A 15,618-nucleotide genomic window follows, 5' to 3' on the forward strand; every position below is an offset into this window, starting at 1 on the left:
TAATTTGAGTTTTTGGAGCTATTTTGTACCAGGTGGGTGACAAAACTAGCCTTATGCAGAGTTTTCCTCGCTATTTCAGCACTCCATTATGTGAACAGTTACCTGCAACATCACTGATAAACAACAGCAGTAGAACAGGCTAAAAAAAAAAAAAGGAGCCAACAGCAAATCTATCCCTTCAAACATATCATAACATAAGGTCTGACACTTTAATTTAGTATTGACAAAATTAAAAAAAATAAGCAAGACTGTATTGTATTAATTCCTAAAGCACTGTGCCTATGAAACATGAAATTGTAACGTAGCTAACCAAATTTATTGAAGTAATCATGATAAACAGAGCTATATATCTAAATTGTTCTCTTAACACATCTAAATATCTCCTTCATCATAAGCATGCAAAAATATGCATGCAAGAGTTATCACCTTCCTGCTAAGTCAGTCAGGATTCATTAGTTTTTAATCATAACCTTCATGTTTTTTAAAAGCAATACTGGAAAGCACACTAAAATTAAGTTATGCACCTACATTCTTTAGACTACCAAGAAATGCTAAACCTCCGGTTATAAATCTAATTCCTTTAAGGAACTTGAGACTTGATCCAACAACATTAACACACGTAGATTTTGTTGATGCTGTTGTTTGTGCTGACTAATGCTAAGATACCACTGGTTTTTATTTATTTATTTTAAACTGGCTGTGAAGGCTTCAAGAGGCCTTTATAGTGACAGTCTATTGACAGTCTATAAAGAAGAGAAATTTTGGTGTAGTCTTACCTGGCCATTGAAAATAAACAAGTATATATTCAAAAGCTGAAGACTCATTTTAAAATGTCATCTGTAAATTAAGCCAGCTAACAAAATGTGTGCACACACATGTAAGTACATAAAGCAGCAGGCAATATTAAATCTTGATAATCAGACAAAAAAGATTTTTTAGGAAAAAATTTATTCAAACACAAAGATGGAGACAGATACTCCACAGAATATCACCAGCCAGGGCCTGAACTCAAGTGGGGCTCCTGGGCCACAGGCTGCTCAGAGCAATTAAGGCTCATTTGTCTGTTCAGTTTTCACCCAGAGCTGTGGATGCAGCTTAAGTGAACTGCTTGGCACTGAAGTCAGCCAGTTCATGGGTATATTGTCATTCAGACCACAGTCCCATAGACATTCTATGCCATTGTAAAGTAGCTGTGCTGCTGGAAGTAGCTGTCTCATCCTTCTCCTGCCCTTGGCTTTTTTTTTTAATTAAAAAAAAAAAAAAAAAGAAAAACGACACCATGTTCTCTCCTTACACCCAAATAGTTGCTCTGCTCAAATAAGCTGTTTTATGGATATACACCAAACTGGGTGGGGAAGTCCTCTGAGCTGAAACTAACAAGGACCTCATCCCCATAGAAGTTGTGTGGATAAAACACTCTTCTTCAGCAATTGATCATGAAAGCCCATTTGAGAACCTGCTAGATTATACTGCAGCGCTGACTCTCTGGATCTTGCACCAAACATAATATTCTATAATATTATGTTGCACATGACTGCCCATTAAAAGAATCCAATATATTAAATACATACATGGGTGGAATGGAGAACAGGTAGAATCAAGACTCTTATTTCCTAGATATGTATCTTTAATTCCCTTTTGCTCAGTTTATTTGCTGCTATGGACAACAGCATTAGATTATTCCAAGTGTATGGAAACTCAGTAAGTATACAGGCAATAACTTTAGCAGCTGATGAAAAATATATCTGCCCTTAGCTACTTTATAGTAGTATTTACGATGCTCAGTTAATATTGGCTAACAGTTTATAATATTCCAACCAAATTTACTATATATAATCAATCAGGAAGCAAAATGTGGAGTAGTTATCATGTATAATCCATCCCATATATGAAGTCTCTTTTGGTCATTGTGAAGTGAGGTAAAGAGCAAAGAACCGCCTCCTCCAGCTGCTCCCGCCCAGGGGCATTCCTGCCTGGCTGCCGGGGCCCAGTCCGGTGCCCCATGTCTTGTCCAGGCTGGGGTACGTAGCTGCTGGTTTCCCCCTTGCAGGTTCAACCGGTAGCAAAGCTGAGCGCAGATCCTAGAGACACACAGGACACTGACATGGCTGGTCACACAGGCTGGCCCAACCAAGGGCTGCCTTCACCAGCACTTACACACGGGGCTTATTACGCATCTCTGCCTGGTAGCAACAGAAGCTCACCAGTGCAGGCACACACACAGCACTCTCTAGGTTCACTAGCACACAGCTCCCTCAGGTACTTCACAGTCCCTCCGTCCATCCAGCACCCCTGCCCGGACCCTGGGCCCCTTACCCACCTCAAGAGTCAGCTATGCGCCAGCGCATCCAGCCTGAAGTTGGTTGCAGACACACAGCAGTCACACTCACCCCTTGTGCACACCACATTCACAGGTCCCCTGGGCACACCATCACGGACCCACAACCTGCCTGATACCTAGGCCTGGATCCAAGGCCCCTGGTACTTGCCAGCTTGTCCAGGTTAAAGTTTACTAGTGAATATACACACGCACACCCCATGCACACCAGGCTGGGGAAGATGCAGACACACGGTGCCCAGCAGCCAGTACCAGGCACACAGGCTGTGACCTGCAGCCATGCCCCAGCCACTGGCATGGAGCCTGTGCCTACCTCACTCACGCCAGTCCCAGACTCACACACTGTTCCTGCCCTGGGGCTGGGGGCAGAGGATCCCACTCGCTCCAGGAGGTGATGCCAGGACCCTTGTGCCAGGCTGGGACACCACAGCCCGCAGGCCTACACCCCTAGCCTGACTCCAGGACCTGGCACTAAATCCCCTCACACTGCCCCCAGCTGATATTTAATACTTTTGGGTCACATGTACACACACATAAGACCCCAGTCACACCAGTCCTCCCCACAGCAGCTGTTTAGGGAGCAAACACCACTCCTGCCCCAGTAACCAGGAGCAGAAGACCCCACTCACTCCAGGAGCTAGCGCCACAGGCCGCAGGCCTACACACCGGCCCGACTCCAGCAGCTGGCACCAGCCTTCACTTACACCAGTCCCCCCAGTAGCACTCTGAGCACAATGTCTGTAGGATCCTTCCTAGATCCAGAGCGCTGTGGTCACCCCCAGCTAATCACACAAGGACCCCCACTTGCTCCAGGAGCTGGCACCACAGCTCACAGGCCTACACCCTCGGCCTAACCCCAGGAACTGGCACCAATTCTATTTGTACACACCCACATCTCAGCAGTGACTGGCAATGAAACCCCCTCAACCACTCCAGTAGCTTTTTTTATTATTATTATTTTATGAAGGGTAATCTGAGTAAACCCTGCAAAGTAAGTAAATCAATGGAAAACTGGTCCCCAAACATTTGTTTTTATTAACATATTGTATGTATTTCATGAAGGATGCTTTGTGCCTGTTACAAAACAGACAGAAAATGATGTGTGGTTTTTTTTTCTTTGAAATTTAAACTGGCTTAAGCTGCACTGGGCAGAATTTGCCAAATTGTTCTCCTTTAGTATTGGGAATAAATACCATTACTCTTATAATGAGATAATGAGAGAAAATAACAGTGCAAAATTAGTTGGTCATAAAAAGTACAAAGTCTTCGTTAAGAGTAAAAATATTTGGATGTTGTTAGCTGTCCTTTTAAAAGTAAACCTAAGCCTAATTTAAACCTTCTGCAAAATATCCAGACACACTCATGTATTACAACCTATGATAATTTTTTCAATTTCCATAGTTTAACCCAAACCAGGATTTCCTAATTCTTAGCTAGTAAAAGTTTGTGAACCATCAAGAGCATGACTGCAATAAGCCATATCTGGAATTCAGGGTAAACAAAGCATCTTTAAATAAACCGTTAAGCCAGTAGAGCTTTTACATGGATTCTCATAAAAAATTACAGTGACGCTCCCTGCTTGGCTTCTTAACTTAGCAAGAAGAAAATTAACTTGAATGTAAATATAGGCACAAAGGTCTCTGGCATTTTTTTTTCACACCAACAATTTTGTAAGGTTAGAGAGTACTCGGGTGAGAGGATAGAAAGTATGAAAACAAAACAATTCTCTTACTATCTCTGCCTTATTACAGCCCAGAAGCACAATTATCACTAGTCACCTCACTCAGAAGCAATAAATTCACATTTTTTGCAATGTCCACATTATGTCAGAATAACATAAAAACAAATGATAAAGCAAAAAGGAGACAGATTTAACTCCAACATCCTGCAGTAGCTGCAATAATTGCACAGCTAGTTCATTATATAAAGTTAGTCCCTTGAGCCTGCAATGTCCCAGTTAAGCAACAGTAATAGGAAGCAGCTGTATGAGGGCATTAGGTCAGCAGAATCATTAGCCCCTAAGATTGCACCACTATCACTCCTCTTTGACAGCAATGCTTTCACACATCATCAGGCTTCTAAACAGGAGGTCAAACATTATGATGAACTTAACCCAATAACTCCATTAACAATGAACTGTGGCTCAGAACTTCATGGAAATCCACATCTCTGGAAACTTTCAGGAGCTTAATGATTTTCAATAGTCTCCCTGTGCCCTCACCTTCTCTGTCTCTTGGGTTGCTCTGGAAATCAGGTAGCAGGTAAAGATGACTAGCAAAATGCCAGTGCCTGATAATTTCAATGAAAATTACCTTTTGTTTCCTCGAGGTTTGTTCCATTGTCTCTCTGGAATCCTGCAACAAACAAGAATAGCCTCCATTTAGAATACAGAAGTTGTGTAAAGATGTATTTATTGCTAATTTCTGTTAGTTGAAGGACTGGCCTAGTATGTACATAGATGTCTGTATTCCAAGGGAACGTATTGCCTCTTACATAATTTATATACTTGTCCTTAGAGTCTGTAATGCACATAAATGAAGACAAAGTTCTTTGTCAATGCTTGTATATATTCAGATTAAAAAAGAAGCCTGTGAAGTTAGCCAAGGTTTTCTGAAGTCTTTACACTCATTTACACCTTTCACAGGTGTTAGTAAAAGTGTCCCCAGTGTGCTGAACGTTTTTGCAGTATTTAGGTAAAGCAAAGGCCCTGCCTTTGTGGTGTTGATGAATTTCAGTGAGAAAAGCAACAACCCTTCTATCAATGTCAAAGACTAAATAAGTTTGACTAGATGCTGATGTTCTTCAAATTGTTTCTACTAGCAATAGTTCTGGATGGTTTGTTTTCGAGAAATTAATGATGATACACCAAGGTCATTGTACCTCTGCTGTAGTGAACAGATGTTAACATATTAGTGCCACATTCCAGTGCAGTGCTAAACTAGAGCTACTTGTGGTTGTCATTGTATGAGGCAAGGCAAAACCAACCAAACAGAAAAGCCCAGTAGAATAAATTCATTCTAAAATGGAAACATTTGAAGAAAAGAGCTATTGAACTTCTAAATGTATCATCCTCATCAAAACCACTAAGATTTTTTTTAATCAACCCAAACCTAGCAGAACAACAACAACAACAACAACCTTTGTTCCTCTCAGCAGTATAGACCATTTTCAATGTCATTTATAAGCTATTTATTCCTGATACTCACAGCTTTAGTATACCACAGCCTTAGTATGTTCTGTTATACTGAGGTAGAAATAGTCAAATATTTTTCCATCTTTTGCTGGGAGGATTCAGAGCTAGTCATAGTTATCCACAGCTTTGCAAAACTTGTATGAGATTATTGTGGCAAACTCTGTATAGGAGTAAGCTTCTAATACTTCCAGGACTGTATATAGTCAGTACACAATGCAATAGCTTGTTTATTGTGAGGGAGGAGGACTGGAATAGGCGGATATATAAAGTTTAAATATAAGATATTTGACCTATAAGTACCTGTTGTTTAGGTCTTTTTTTATCAAATTTCTTTTATCCTCTCTGCCCCTTATGTCAATACTATGAGAGACGGAGAACTGTAATGGAGAGAATCTGCAGTCTCCTTCCTTGGAGATTCTCAAAAGACCCAGACGTGGTCCTGGGCAGCCTATTCTGGGTGGCCCTGAGAGAGCAGGGTTTGGACCAGGCATTCCAACCCAGAGGTCCCTTCCAGCCTCAGCCATTCTGTGATTCTGGGAGATCCAAGCCTATTAAGGTCCTTCGTCTAAGCTTTTCAGTTTAATTTAAATAAAGAGATGTCAGGATATTCTTAGCAAGGCAACATTTCCTATCTAGTTTACTGGAGCCTGGTCTTGGCAGTCTCAGTGATATGCTACAAAGGACTACTTGCTCTCCTCAAGCTGGTCTGTGAAAGAGGACAGCTTTTCATCTACGTAGGGAACAGTACACTTAGCATTGCCTGTTTCTGGTTTTCTCTAGAAGGAAGCTGAATTTTATGACTGACATGGACTTCTTCTGTGGTAAAAATGTGCATCTCTTTTCCTAAAGGAAAGAGATGAATGCTAAACTGAAATAAACACTTTCTTCTTAATAATCTCATTAACAACAATGCTTTTGATGATGCATTACATGGGGATACATCAGTATGATGAAATCAATGAAGTAATTCACCAGGATAAAGCAATACGCAGGCCCTTTACTTCACAATGATGTTTAAGATTTTCAGTCACTGTTGGTTTTAAATATTTAAAACACTTTCAAGTAACTTTACTGTGTTTTAGGGATACCGATAGAAAATAAAATATTTAAATTGTCTCAGTACCTTAAGAGCTACAGAGAACATAGGTTCAATGTATCAGAAAATTCAAAATTTTAAGTCATAATTTTAAATGTCTGACTCCAGACAAAAAGGAAGTCATGTTAGCTGGGAAATGGATAGCATCAGGTTGAAATTCCTAGCTTTCTAAATCAATCTTGCAATTAGTGTAGGGGGCATGAAATTACCTAAACCAGTCAATAGACTGCTTACACTAATTATTGTCATTTTGCTACTTCAAATGTTGGTGGGTTTTTTTGTTGTTTGTTTGTTTTGTTTTGTTTTTGTGGCACAGTATTTAACACTTAAGAAACTCTTTGCCACATAAGTAATTTTTATTTGAGGAGATACTAATTGTAACTTCCTTATGCCAGAAACTGAACTGCATGAAAGAACCATTTCCTTTCATTTTCTGATGTGAAGCATGATGTAGCTCTTATGAGGATGACTGCATTTCAATATAAGTTTAAGAAGTAATCTATTTTGCTTGTAGATTGGAAAAGCAGTGTTCAACTGCCTCCAGTTCTGTTTTACCCAGAGAAAACTAAGGATCATGGAATAACATCTTCAGACAATCATGTTTTCATTTTGACCAAAATAAAATTTAAAAAATGCTTGGTTGCTAAAGAAATATCAGTACCAAAGATGACCTTCTTGCATTTCAGTTTCCATTCCTGTTTTTCACAAAGCGTGTTCTTACATAAACAAAGCTCTAGCAGACAAATGAATACTTTTCTTTTGCTTGTTTAAGCCACCTCTGCTTGACCTGTATGCTCATCTCAATCCAGACATGATTCTTTCAAAGCAGATGAAAGCTTTTCTACTTGTAGGTGAGCCTTGAATCAGGTCCTTAAATCTGTTTAGACGAAGGGGACAATGCAGGGCTCCTTCAGTTCGAGGATAACCCAGAAATAAAAAAATAAAAATAAAAAATAAAATAAAACAGATTGTGTAGAGAGGAATCACACCAATATAAGACAAATGTAAATTCTCTTTCACTAGAAGGTCATTGTAGTGGTAAGTTGCCACTTACTAAAATAAATAAATAAATAAATAAGGGGAAAATGGAAGCATATCAGAAGCAACAAAGAATGCACCAGACTGCAGCCAGACTGAATACAGGACTGCAGAAATGTACACAATTGTGCAGTGATGTGATAAGCATGGTATGTTTTGGCCCTGGGAAATATATGTTGTACATACCTTGGATGTACACATCCTGTTGGCTCGTTGGTTTTTTTCATGTAACATTTATTTAATTGTAAGGGAGGTGACTTTTTTAAATGATGGCCAAGTTATCATTTGATGTTTCATAAAAATGAAACAAAACCTTTCATATCCAAGTGAACCAGGCAGAGGTCACCGTACTAACTGAAGTTTGTAAAATTATGCTAGTGATTAGTAGGAGTCTTAGCACCATAGGCAATTTCTACGTTAGCTGTTACTAATGGGCTTTGAGCAGCCTGGGCTGGGGAAAGTGTCTCTGCCTATGGCAGGGGTTGGAACCAGGTGGGCTTTGAGGTCCCTTCCAACCCAACCCATTCTCTGATACTATGATAAATCATGGCTGACTGAACACACCTACCAATAAGCGAATAGGCTTCCTGATGCAGTGTCATAAATCCCTCACCTTTAAAAAGAAAATTAAACGTTGTTGAAATGACTGTAGCTTTTTTAATTGCACACAGGTATTTAGCTCTGACAAAGCTTGCAAAGATGAATGGAGTGCATTTTTTTCTCTTTGAAAAACAAATAAAACATACAATTTTTCAGAAGCTTTAGTAAAGTTTAACACATAGTTAATGTTTTTCACAGCACATCTCAGTAAACTAAATGTCGTTCTTTTTCTATAATTCCTGACATTTATTTAAAAGACCTACAATGAACAGCTATTACTGACGGCCTATTTCTGTCTCCCATTTTCAGAATCTCATATACACAGAATCCCAGGATGGCAGAGATTTGGGAGGGCCCTCTGGAGATCACCCAGTCCAACCCCCTGCCAAGCAGGGCACCCAGGTCACATCGCGCAGGAAGGCATCCAGGTGCATTTTCAGTATCTCCAGGGAAGGAGACTTCACAACCTCTCTGAGCAACCTGTGCCAGTGCTCCTTCACCCTCACTGTCTCAAAGTGTTTTCTCACATTCAGCTGGAAATTTCCATTTTACCTCAAATATTCTAGTGTCCCTTATTTCCTTTGGTGAAGAAAACTGTTTCTACAGTATTACCAAGATATTACAAGATATTTGCTAGATTTCCAGTAATTAATTTTCTGTTAAGTTTCCAGCATGAAGAACATCACATTTCTGCCTGAAAATGAATTAAGTTTTCTCCATTTCTTTATGAATTTATATTCAGAGCTCATCTGTGCCACATATTCTTTATAGATAATGAGCAAGGCATCTTCACTTAGCTGTCACTGTAGAAGTGAAATGTTTACAGTGTGCACTTCAGAGATTCTGGCAGCTTACATTCTAAGAATACTTTTTTCTTCCCGACAATAAGCGTTGCTTTAAATTTCTTTTAAACATGAACAGAAAAAATGTTATTTGAAAAATCCTTGAACTTTGTTTTTGCCTAGTAAGGCTGTTATAAGAAATGCTAGTTTAGATACAGCATGCTGATGATATGTTTCATGAGATGTGACAGACCATTAGCCTCCTTAATGTTTCGTAGAACTTCTTGGGAAACTGCAAACATCTCATAATTAATTGACAGAGCGATAAATATATTTGTCCATGAAGCTTATGAACAAAAGATCCATCATATAACTTTTAAATGTATTTTCCAACATATTTACACAGTAATATTTTGGGGATCCACTACTGATAAAAAAGAGAAACCTCAGTCATGAGTCTCCTGCCAGGTTTGAGCAGGTACGTGAAATCCACAAAATATATTTATCTTTTAATTACATCTCTGAAGTCATCCTTTAATGAATTACATACAAATATGCCAATAGTAAAGACTATTTTAAGATTTCATTTATGAGCACATGTCCAGTCAGAGGCTTACAATGACATGCTTAAAAGCCTGGTACTGAACCAGGTACTGAAAAAATATATATTTTTTTTGTTCTTCATTCTTGGGAAACCTTGTATAGTTTGAATAAATCTTCGAAACATGACCAAAAGAATCTCACACTAGATTGTCTTTCATTGAAGTCATAATGTAAGATTCATTGTAGATACAGTTCAAAGCTGTCTGGTTTTGAATCTGTGCTATAAAAGGCATAAAAGTGACAGATTCTTCTCACCAGCAAGGATAAAAGTACCTGCATACAGACTTCCACAAGTCTTTTCTTCATATGCTTTGTCCTTCAATTAATCTGAGAATACTTGAACCTACTGGGATTGCTTTCTGTAATCAATCAAATTTCCAAGCATAATTAATAACATAGTCTTAAATTAAATACATTAGATCATTGGAGCCAATTCTAAAGGAAAGACAGTTCCTGAATGTTGACAGTTCAAATATCTCTAGTACCTACTGGAGTTCTGATTTAGAAAAACCTGGCTTGATTCCCAAAGATCTTTGGATTTTTGTTACTTCTGGAACAGTATCATTGGGTAAACACATCAGTCTTAACACCACAAATAATTCAAAAGCTTTTTTTTTTTTTTTAGTTAATATTTGATTCACTGATAAAGCATTACTGATTTAACTTCTGTTTTCCTACAAACAAAAATTTGCAGATCTACATGTCCCAATATAAAATTCCTATAATTACTAGTTCCAAATGAATTCTTAAAAAATATTTAAAACTAAATTTACAGTATATTATCACTCTAAGACTACTGGAACTAATCCCATTTTGTAGAATGCAGCAACCTTTGCCATTGTTAATTCTGCTAGTAGAATGACTCTTTTGTCATATTTACAGGTTTTTTTTGCTTATATTATTTACCTTAGAAAACTGTATCAGGGAAAAGATATTTTTGTTGCATAAGATACTGTTACAGTGGGTAGAATAACAAACCTAATAAAATTAGATGGTCTCACCTTTACTAACAAAGGATTACTTGGCAAAGACTGAGCTATTCATTGATATCCTTTGGGAATATGAGCGTAACTTTTATTTTAGTTTTCTACTAGAATTATTATCTGAAACTGTTAAACCTTCTCATATTTATATCAAAATTCCAATCTAAATCAGGGACATTATAAGACAAATAAAAATAACAATGATTCAGTAACATCTTTAGTATTTTCTCCTTAACATCTGTAGTATTTTCTCCATCATAACATAGTAGTAAATCATTTTCAAAACATCTAGCCAAATGATGGTAACAGACATAATTCCAAATGCTCACGGAAATAAAGAAGTTCATTTGGAAGAACAAGGTGACATCGAAAGTTTAGGCTGAGTATCAGAAATGTTGAAGTTGAGCATCAGAAAACTTTCTTATTGTGACAGTAATGTAATTGTTGTGGACAAAAGCTTTGGTTAAACAAAAAAATCCCTCATTGGCATATTAATTTGTTTTGAAAAAAAAAATTAAATCCAACCCTAACTTTGTTTCTTCAAACATCATCTAAAGTAAAACTACAGAATGTTTCAAATCCCACCTTGCCCCAAAAGACTCAATTACCTCCGCTGTACGTGTGCTATTTTTGTCCCCCTCTTAAACCCAGCTTAATTCACAGAACTAGAGAATAAACTAGAATATGGTCCTAGTGTAACTGAAGAGCAAGAGGGGACCAGCTGTGGGTGAGCTAGAAGCAGAAATGAGTTAAACCACATGTGCCATCATTAGAATCAGTCTTGAAACCACAGTCACATCCCAGAATCATTACTTAATTCTGTACTAGTACAACCAAGCTTATATGTTGAGGGAAACTGGCTATAGCGATTCAGCAAATTATCTAAACCAAGATGTAAAACTGCACACCTCCTTGAATAACTTTGTGAACTGATGAAGTAAACAATTAGCTTTTTCTGCCATTAGTCTTTTATTAGCTTTCCTCCTAATGCTGTCAAATTACCATCTTTCCATCTGTAGAGTTTGCACCATTTTCAACAGATGCACTTAAATATCAGTCACTGTCACACAGTTATAATTACTTTGCAGAGGTTGTTGTGCTATCTGCAACATGCTTTCTGTTTCTTTCCATGAATCTCTCCTGACTTTGCGAAGAAAGGCTGCCCAGAACTCAACATGAAGGTTCAAGCATAGCACCAGGAAAGCTTAATACAGAAATAGGTTTTCTGCAAACCCATGTTATACTTAATTAAAACTGGTTTTAACCTCATGCATATTCCACAGTTTGCTGTTATTTGCATGGCCTCTGAAGCATGTCTGCATCCTTTGTTCTGGTCTACCATCTCCTTACACTGTCTCCTGGCCTTGTACTTTCCAGAGTCAGCAGTACGGTGTATTTAAGCAAACCCTAATGTTAGAAAGTGGGGAGAAACCTATTTTGTATATATGGCCAATTATAATTGTCATTTCTCTCTAGTCAAACCAGGAGGATTAAGCAGAAGCCAAAAATATATGGCAGCAGGCTGTACCAAAGTAACTCCTGGTAAAGCAGGAGAAATAATAAAGGTAATGTGGTAACATAGATAGAATGAATAATGTAATGCTAGTACAATACAATACAAAAAAAGCCAAATAGACAAATTTAGAGCAAATTATTATTGTAAAGACTCAGTAATCACAAGTAATTAATTCCTAATAAAATTATATTAATATTAGAATTTAATCATAACTTAAGTACTAAATTTAGTAACTGAGCACCAACCCTAAGAACATGAATTTGTTCTGAACAGAAATGAAGCAGGATTCTGGGTAAAATAAATAGTATTGTGGTCTGGAATTTTCAGCACCTTACAGAAGGTGCTAACAGTTAAACTGATATCATCAATACCAAAATTTTCTAAGGGGTTCATTGTATGTATAAAAATGTATGTACCTGCTCCTGCGTGGGCTCCTCTCCACGGCTTACAGGTCCGGAGCAGAATCTGCTCCTGCGGGGGTCCTCCGCAGGCCACAGCCTCCGTCAGTGCAGGTCCACCTGCTCCACCGTGGTCTCCTCCACGGGCTGCAGCATGGAACCCTGCTCCTCTGTGCTCCATGAACTCCATGGGCTGCAGGGGAACAGCCTGCTCCTCCATGGTCCTCTCCGCTGGCCGCAGGTGAACTTCAGCTCTGGCACCTGGAGCACCTCTCCCCCTCCTTCTTCACTGACCTTGGTGACTGCAAGGCTGTTTCTCAACTTGGGGATGGGTCAGCGTTTCTCACTCCTCACTTGCCCAACCACTGTTGCGCAGCAGTTTTTTTTTCCCCTTTCTTAAATATGCTCTCATGGAGGCGCAAACAACATCGCTTATTGGCTCAGCTCTGGGCAGTGTCAGGGCCCTTTGGAGCTGGCTGAAAGTGGCCCTTATCTAACGTAAGACAGCTTCTGGATTCTTCTCACAGAAGCCACCTTTGCAGCTCCCAGATACCAAAACCTTGCCATGTAAACCCACTAAACATTTTTGTTGGTGACATGGATGGTGGAATTGAGTGTACCCTGAGCAAGTCTGCAAATGCTGCAGCACCTCTCCTATGAAGAGAGGCTGAGGGAATTGGGGTTGTTCAGCCTGGAGAAGAGAAGGCTCCATGGAGGCCTTACAGTGGTATTCCAGTACTTAAAGGGGGCTTATAAAAAAGTCGGAGAGTGACTTTTTATGTGGGCAGAGAGTGATAGGACAAGGGGGTAACAGTTTTAAACTAAAAGAGGGTAGATTTAGGCTGGATATTCAGAAGAAATTCTTCACTCAGAGGGCAGTAATGTCCTGGCCCAGGCCAGGAGGAGCTGTGGGTGCCCCATCCCTGGCAGTGCCCAAGGCCAGGCTGGGTGGGGTTTGGGCAGCCTGTGCTGGTGTTCTTGCCCATGGTAGGGGTTGGAACCAGGCAGGCTTTGAGGTCCCTTCTAACCTAACCCATTCCCCGATTCTCTGATTCTTTGATAAGCAACAGTATTTAAGGAACAGAGTTAGCTCCTGATTGTCAGCTTATGTAAGTGGTAAAAGAAGAAGAATTAAGACTAGAATAGTGAAAATTATTTCAACAAGATATGAGTACCCATTCTTGGGAAAGATAATACTTTAGTAAGAATAAAACACTTTTCTCCATGAATAAATGAGCAGTATCGCCTGTACGGATCTTACGTATTTGGTTTTATTTTATCAGTAAATTGTTTCGTTTCAAACTTTATAAAGGTTGTTTGAATATTCTCCAATATGAAGATATCTTTTGCTAGCCTTGGACCTGATCTATTGTATTTGACTGAAAATATGTTTCAACCAGACTTTCAGCCAGACTCTTAACAACTGTTATTTCCAAAGAGCTCACAGATTTACAGAGATGAACTGGAATATCAGAGTTAATGGCATCTTTGGCACATTCTCTGAACAGGACTGGTCTGTGGGGACAGTTATCTGGTTATATTATATGGGTTATCCCACTACTATTAGACACACTACTCCAATATAACAAGTGGAACAGGCACTTGTGCAGAAAGTTACCAGACAAACTGAACCAAAAAAAAAAACCTGCTAGATATTTAAAACCAATAAAAGCCTTTACAGTAAGTTTATAAAACTAGGACTGCCTTCGCAGGATTTTGAAGATGGGCATTATGAGACCTTCCGGTCAGGTCAGTATACAGCACATTTTTATTACAGAACACATCAACCTAATTCTGGTAAAAATGTGGGCGGTATGTGCGGGGGAATGGTGGTCCTTGCTGAAAGCAATTAATATCTTTCCTCTGTATTAAGAGTATACTGCTATCAGTTTAAAAAGCAGAAAACTTTTGGGAAAAAAAAAACAGCTGATGTTGCCAAATTTTCAAATTAAATGAACTCTATTAAATTAGTGGATTTTACTCAGCAGTAACTCTCAGAAAACATCTACAGAATTTTTGTGATCCAGTTTATTTTTCTTTTAGCCATTAATTAAAGCTTAAGGGACTTTTAGAGCAGAGTACTGAAATTTAGCTAGATTTTTCTTATTAAAAGAAGGAAATTCTCCAATAATTACCTCTTTCCCTAAATGCTTTTTGGCTCTCATTACAAGCAAAGTACTATGCTAATATACCTTGTCTTGCAAAAGTCTCACAATTCCTGCTAATAGAATTAAACCTAATTCTCAACAAATAAACTCTCAATGCAGTTAATGGGAAAAAAAGAAACAGAACTACTTTGTTTGAGAATGGGTCATTACCACAAGTTCCTAATTACAAATATCTTAATGCATAATGTAAAGCACAACATTATGTAGGCTCTTAAAAATTAAAGGTGTAGCAAGATCAAAGATCTGATGTGTCCTTGGAATTTTTTATATGTACATTTTGAATGCTCCAAAGACAAAAAGAGCAAACCTGCAAAATACAAAGATTTATTCATTTACCCTTCAAAAATGTTTACTAATAATTTATGCAGTTTACAAGACTGCATAAAAAGACTTGATTTTGACCAGGCCACATTCTAAAACCGATTTTAATCTGCCCACTCCTCAACCCTCTTGACAGAGAAGGTTTCACACCTACTAGTTAATGAAGGATTAGTACTTTCCTCTAGAGTAAGTTGCAAACACAACCAAGGTTAAAGCAAAGGACATTCATCCTGAATTAGCTGATATAATGCTATCAAACATGAACACAGGTGACTGATGACATATTCCTATTACTGTGCCAAGCATTTATCAATACTACACTACAAATTATTTTCTGTATCAGTTCTCTTATTGCCATGAGATGGTATATTTTGTTGAATTTACTTCACTGAAAAAGTATATAGAGAAAAGCACTGGTAACAGAACACATAATAAATCACAGTAACCAAATTACAAAATAAAGGATCTGGATCTGACTTGCTAGTCAGAGTTTTGCTGTCTTGAATGACTTCACAATAGTTGTATTTTTTTTCTCTGATATTTCAGAAGCAATCTGCAAGAAAGAGTATAGCAGTTACTGCA

General features: G+C 38.4%; 1 protein-coding gene and 1 long non-coding RNA gene across 2 annotated transcripts in view; one reads left to right on the plus strand and one right to left on the minus strand.

The window, feature by feature from the left end:
* Positions 1-15,618, plus strand: part of HAPSTR1 (HUWE1 associated protein modifying stress responses) — an 824,185-nt gene that overhangs the window by 335,677 nt on the left and 472,890 nt on the right. The window lies entirely within an intron of this gene.
* The window catches only part of LOC118249139 (uncharacterized), a 58,530-nt gene continuing 56,976 nt past the window's right edge, over positions 14,065-15,618 (minus strand). The window contains exon 3 of the long non-coding RNA XR_004778960.2: positions 14,065-15,589. This is a non-coding gene — a long non-coding RNA (uncharacterized LOC118249139). The remainder of the gene's footprint in view (positions 15,590-15,618) is intronic.

The sequence above is a fragment of the Cygnus atratus genome, chromosome 15 (assembly GCF_013377495.2).
Source record: "Cygnus atratus isolate AKBS03 ecotype Queensland, Australia chromosome 15, CAtr_DNAZoo_HiC_assembly, whole genome shotgun sequence".
Lineage (NCBI taxonomy): Eukaryota > Metazoa > Chordata > Aves > Anseriformes > Anatidae > Cygnus > Cygnus atratus.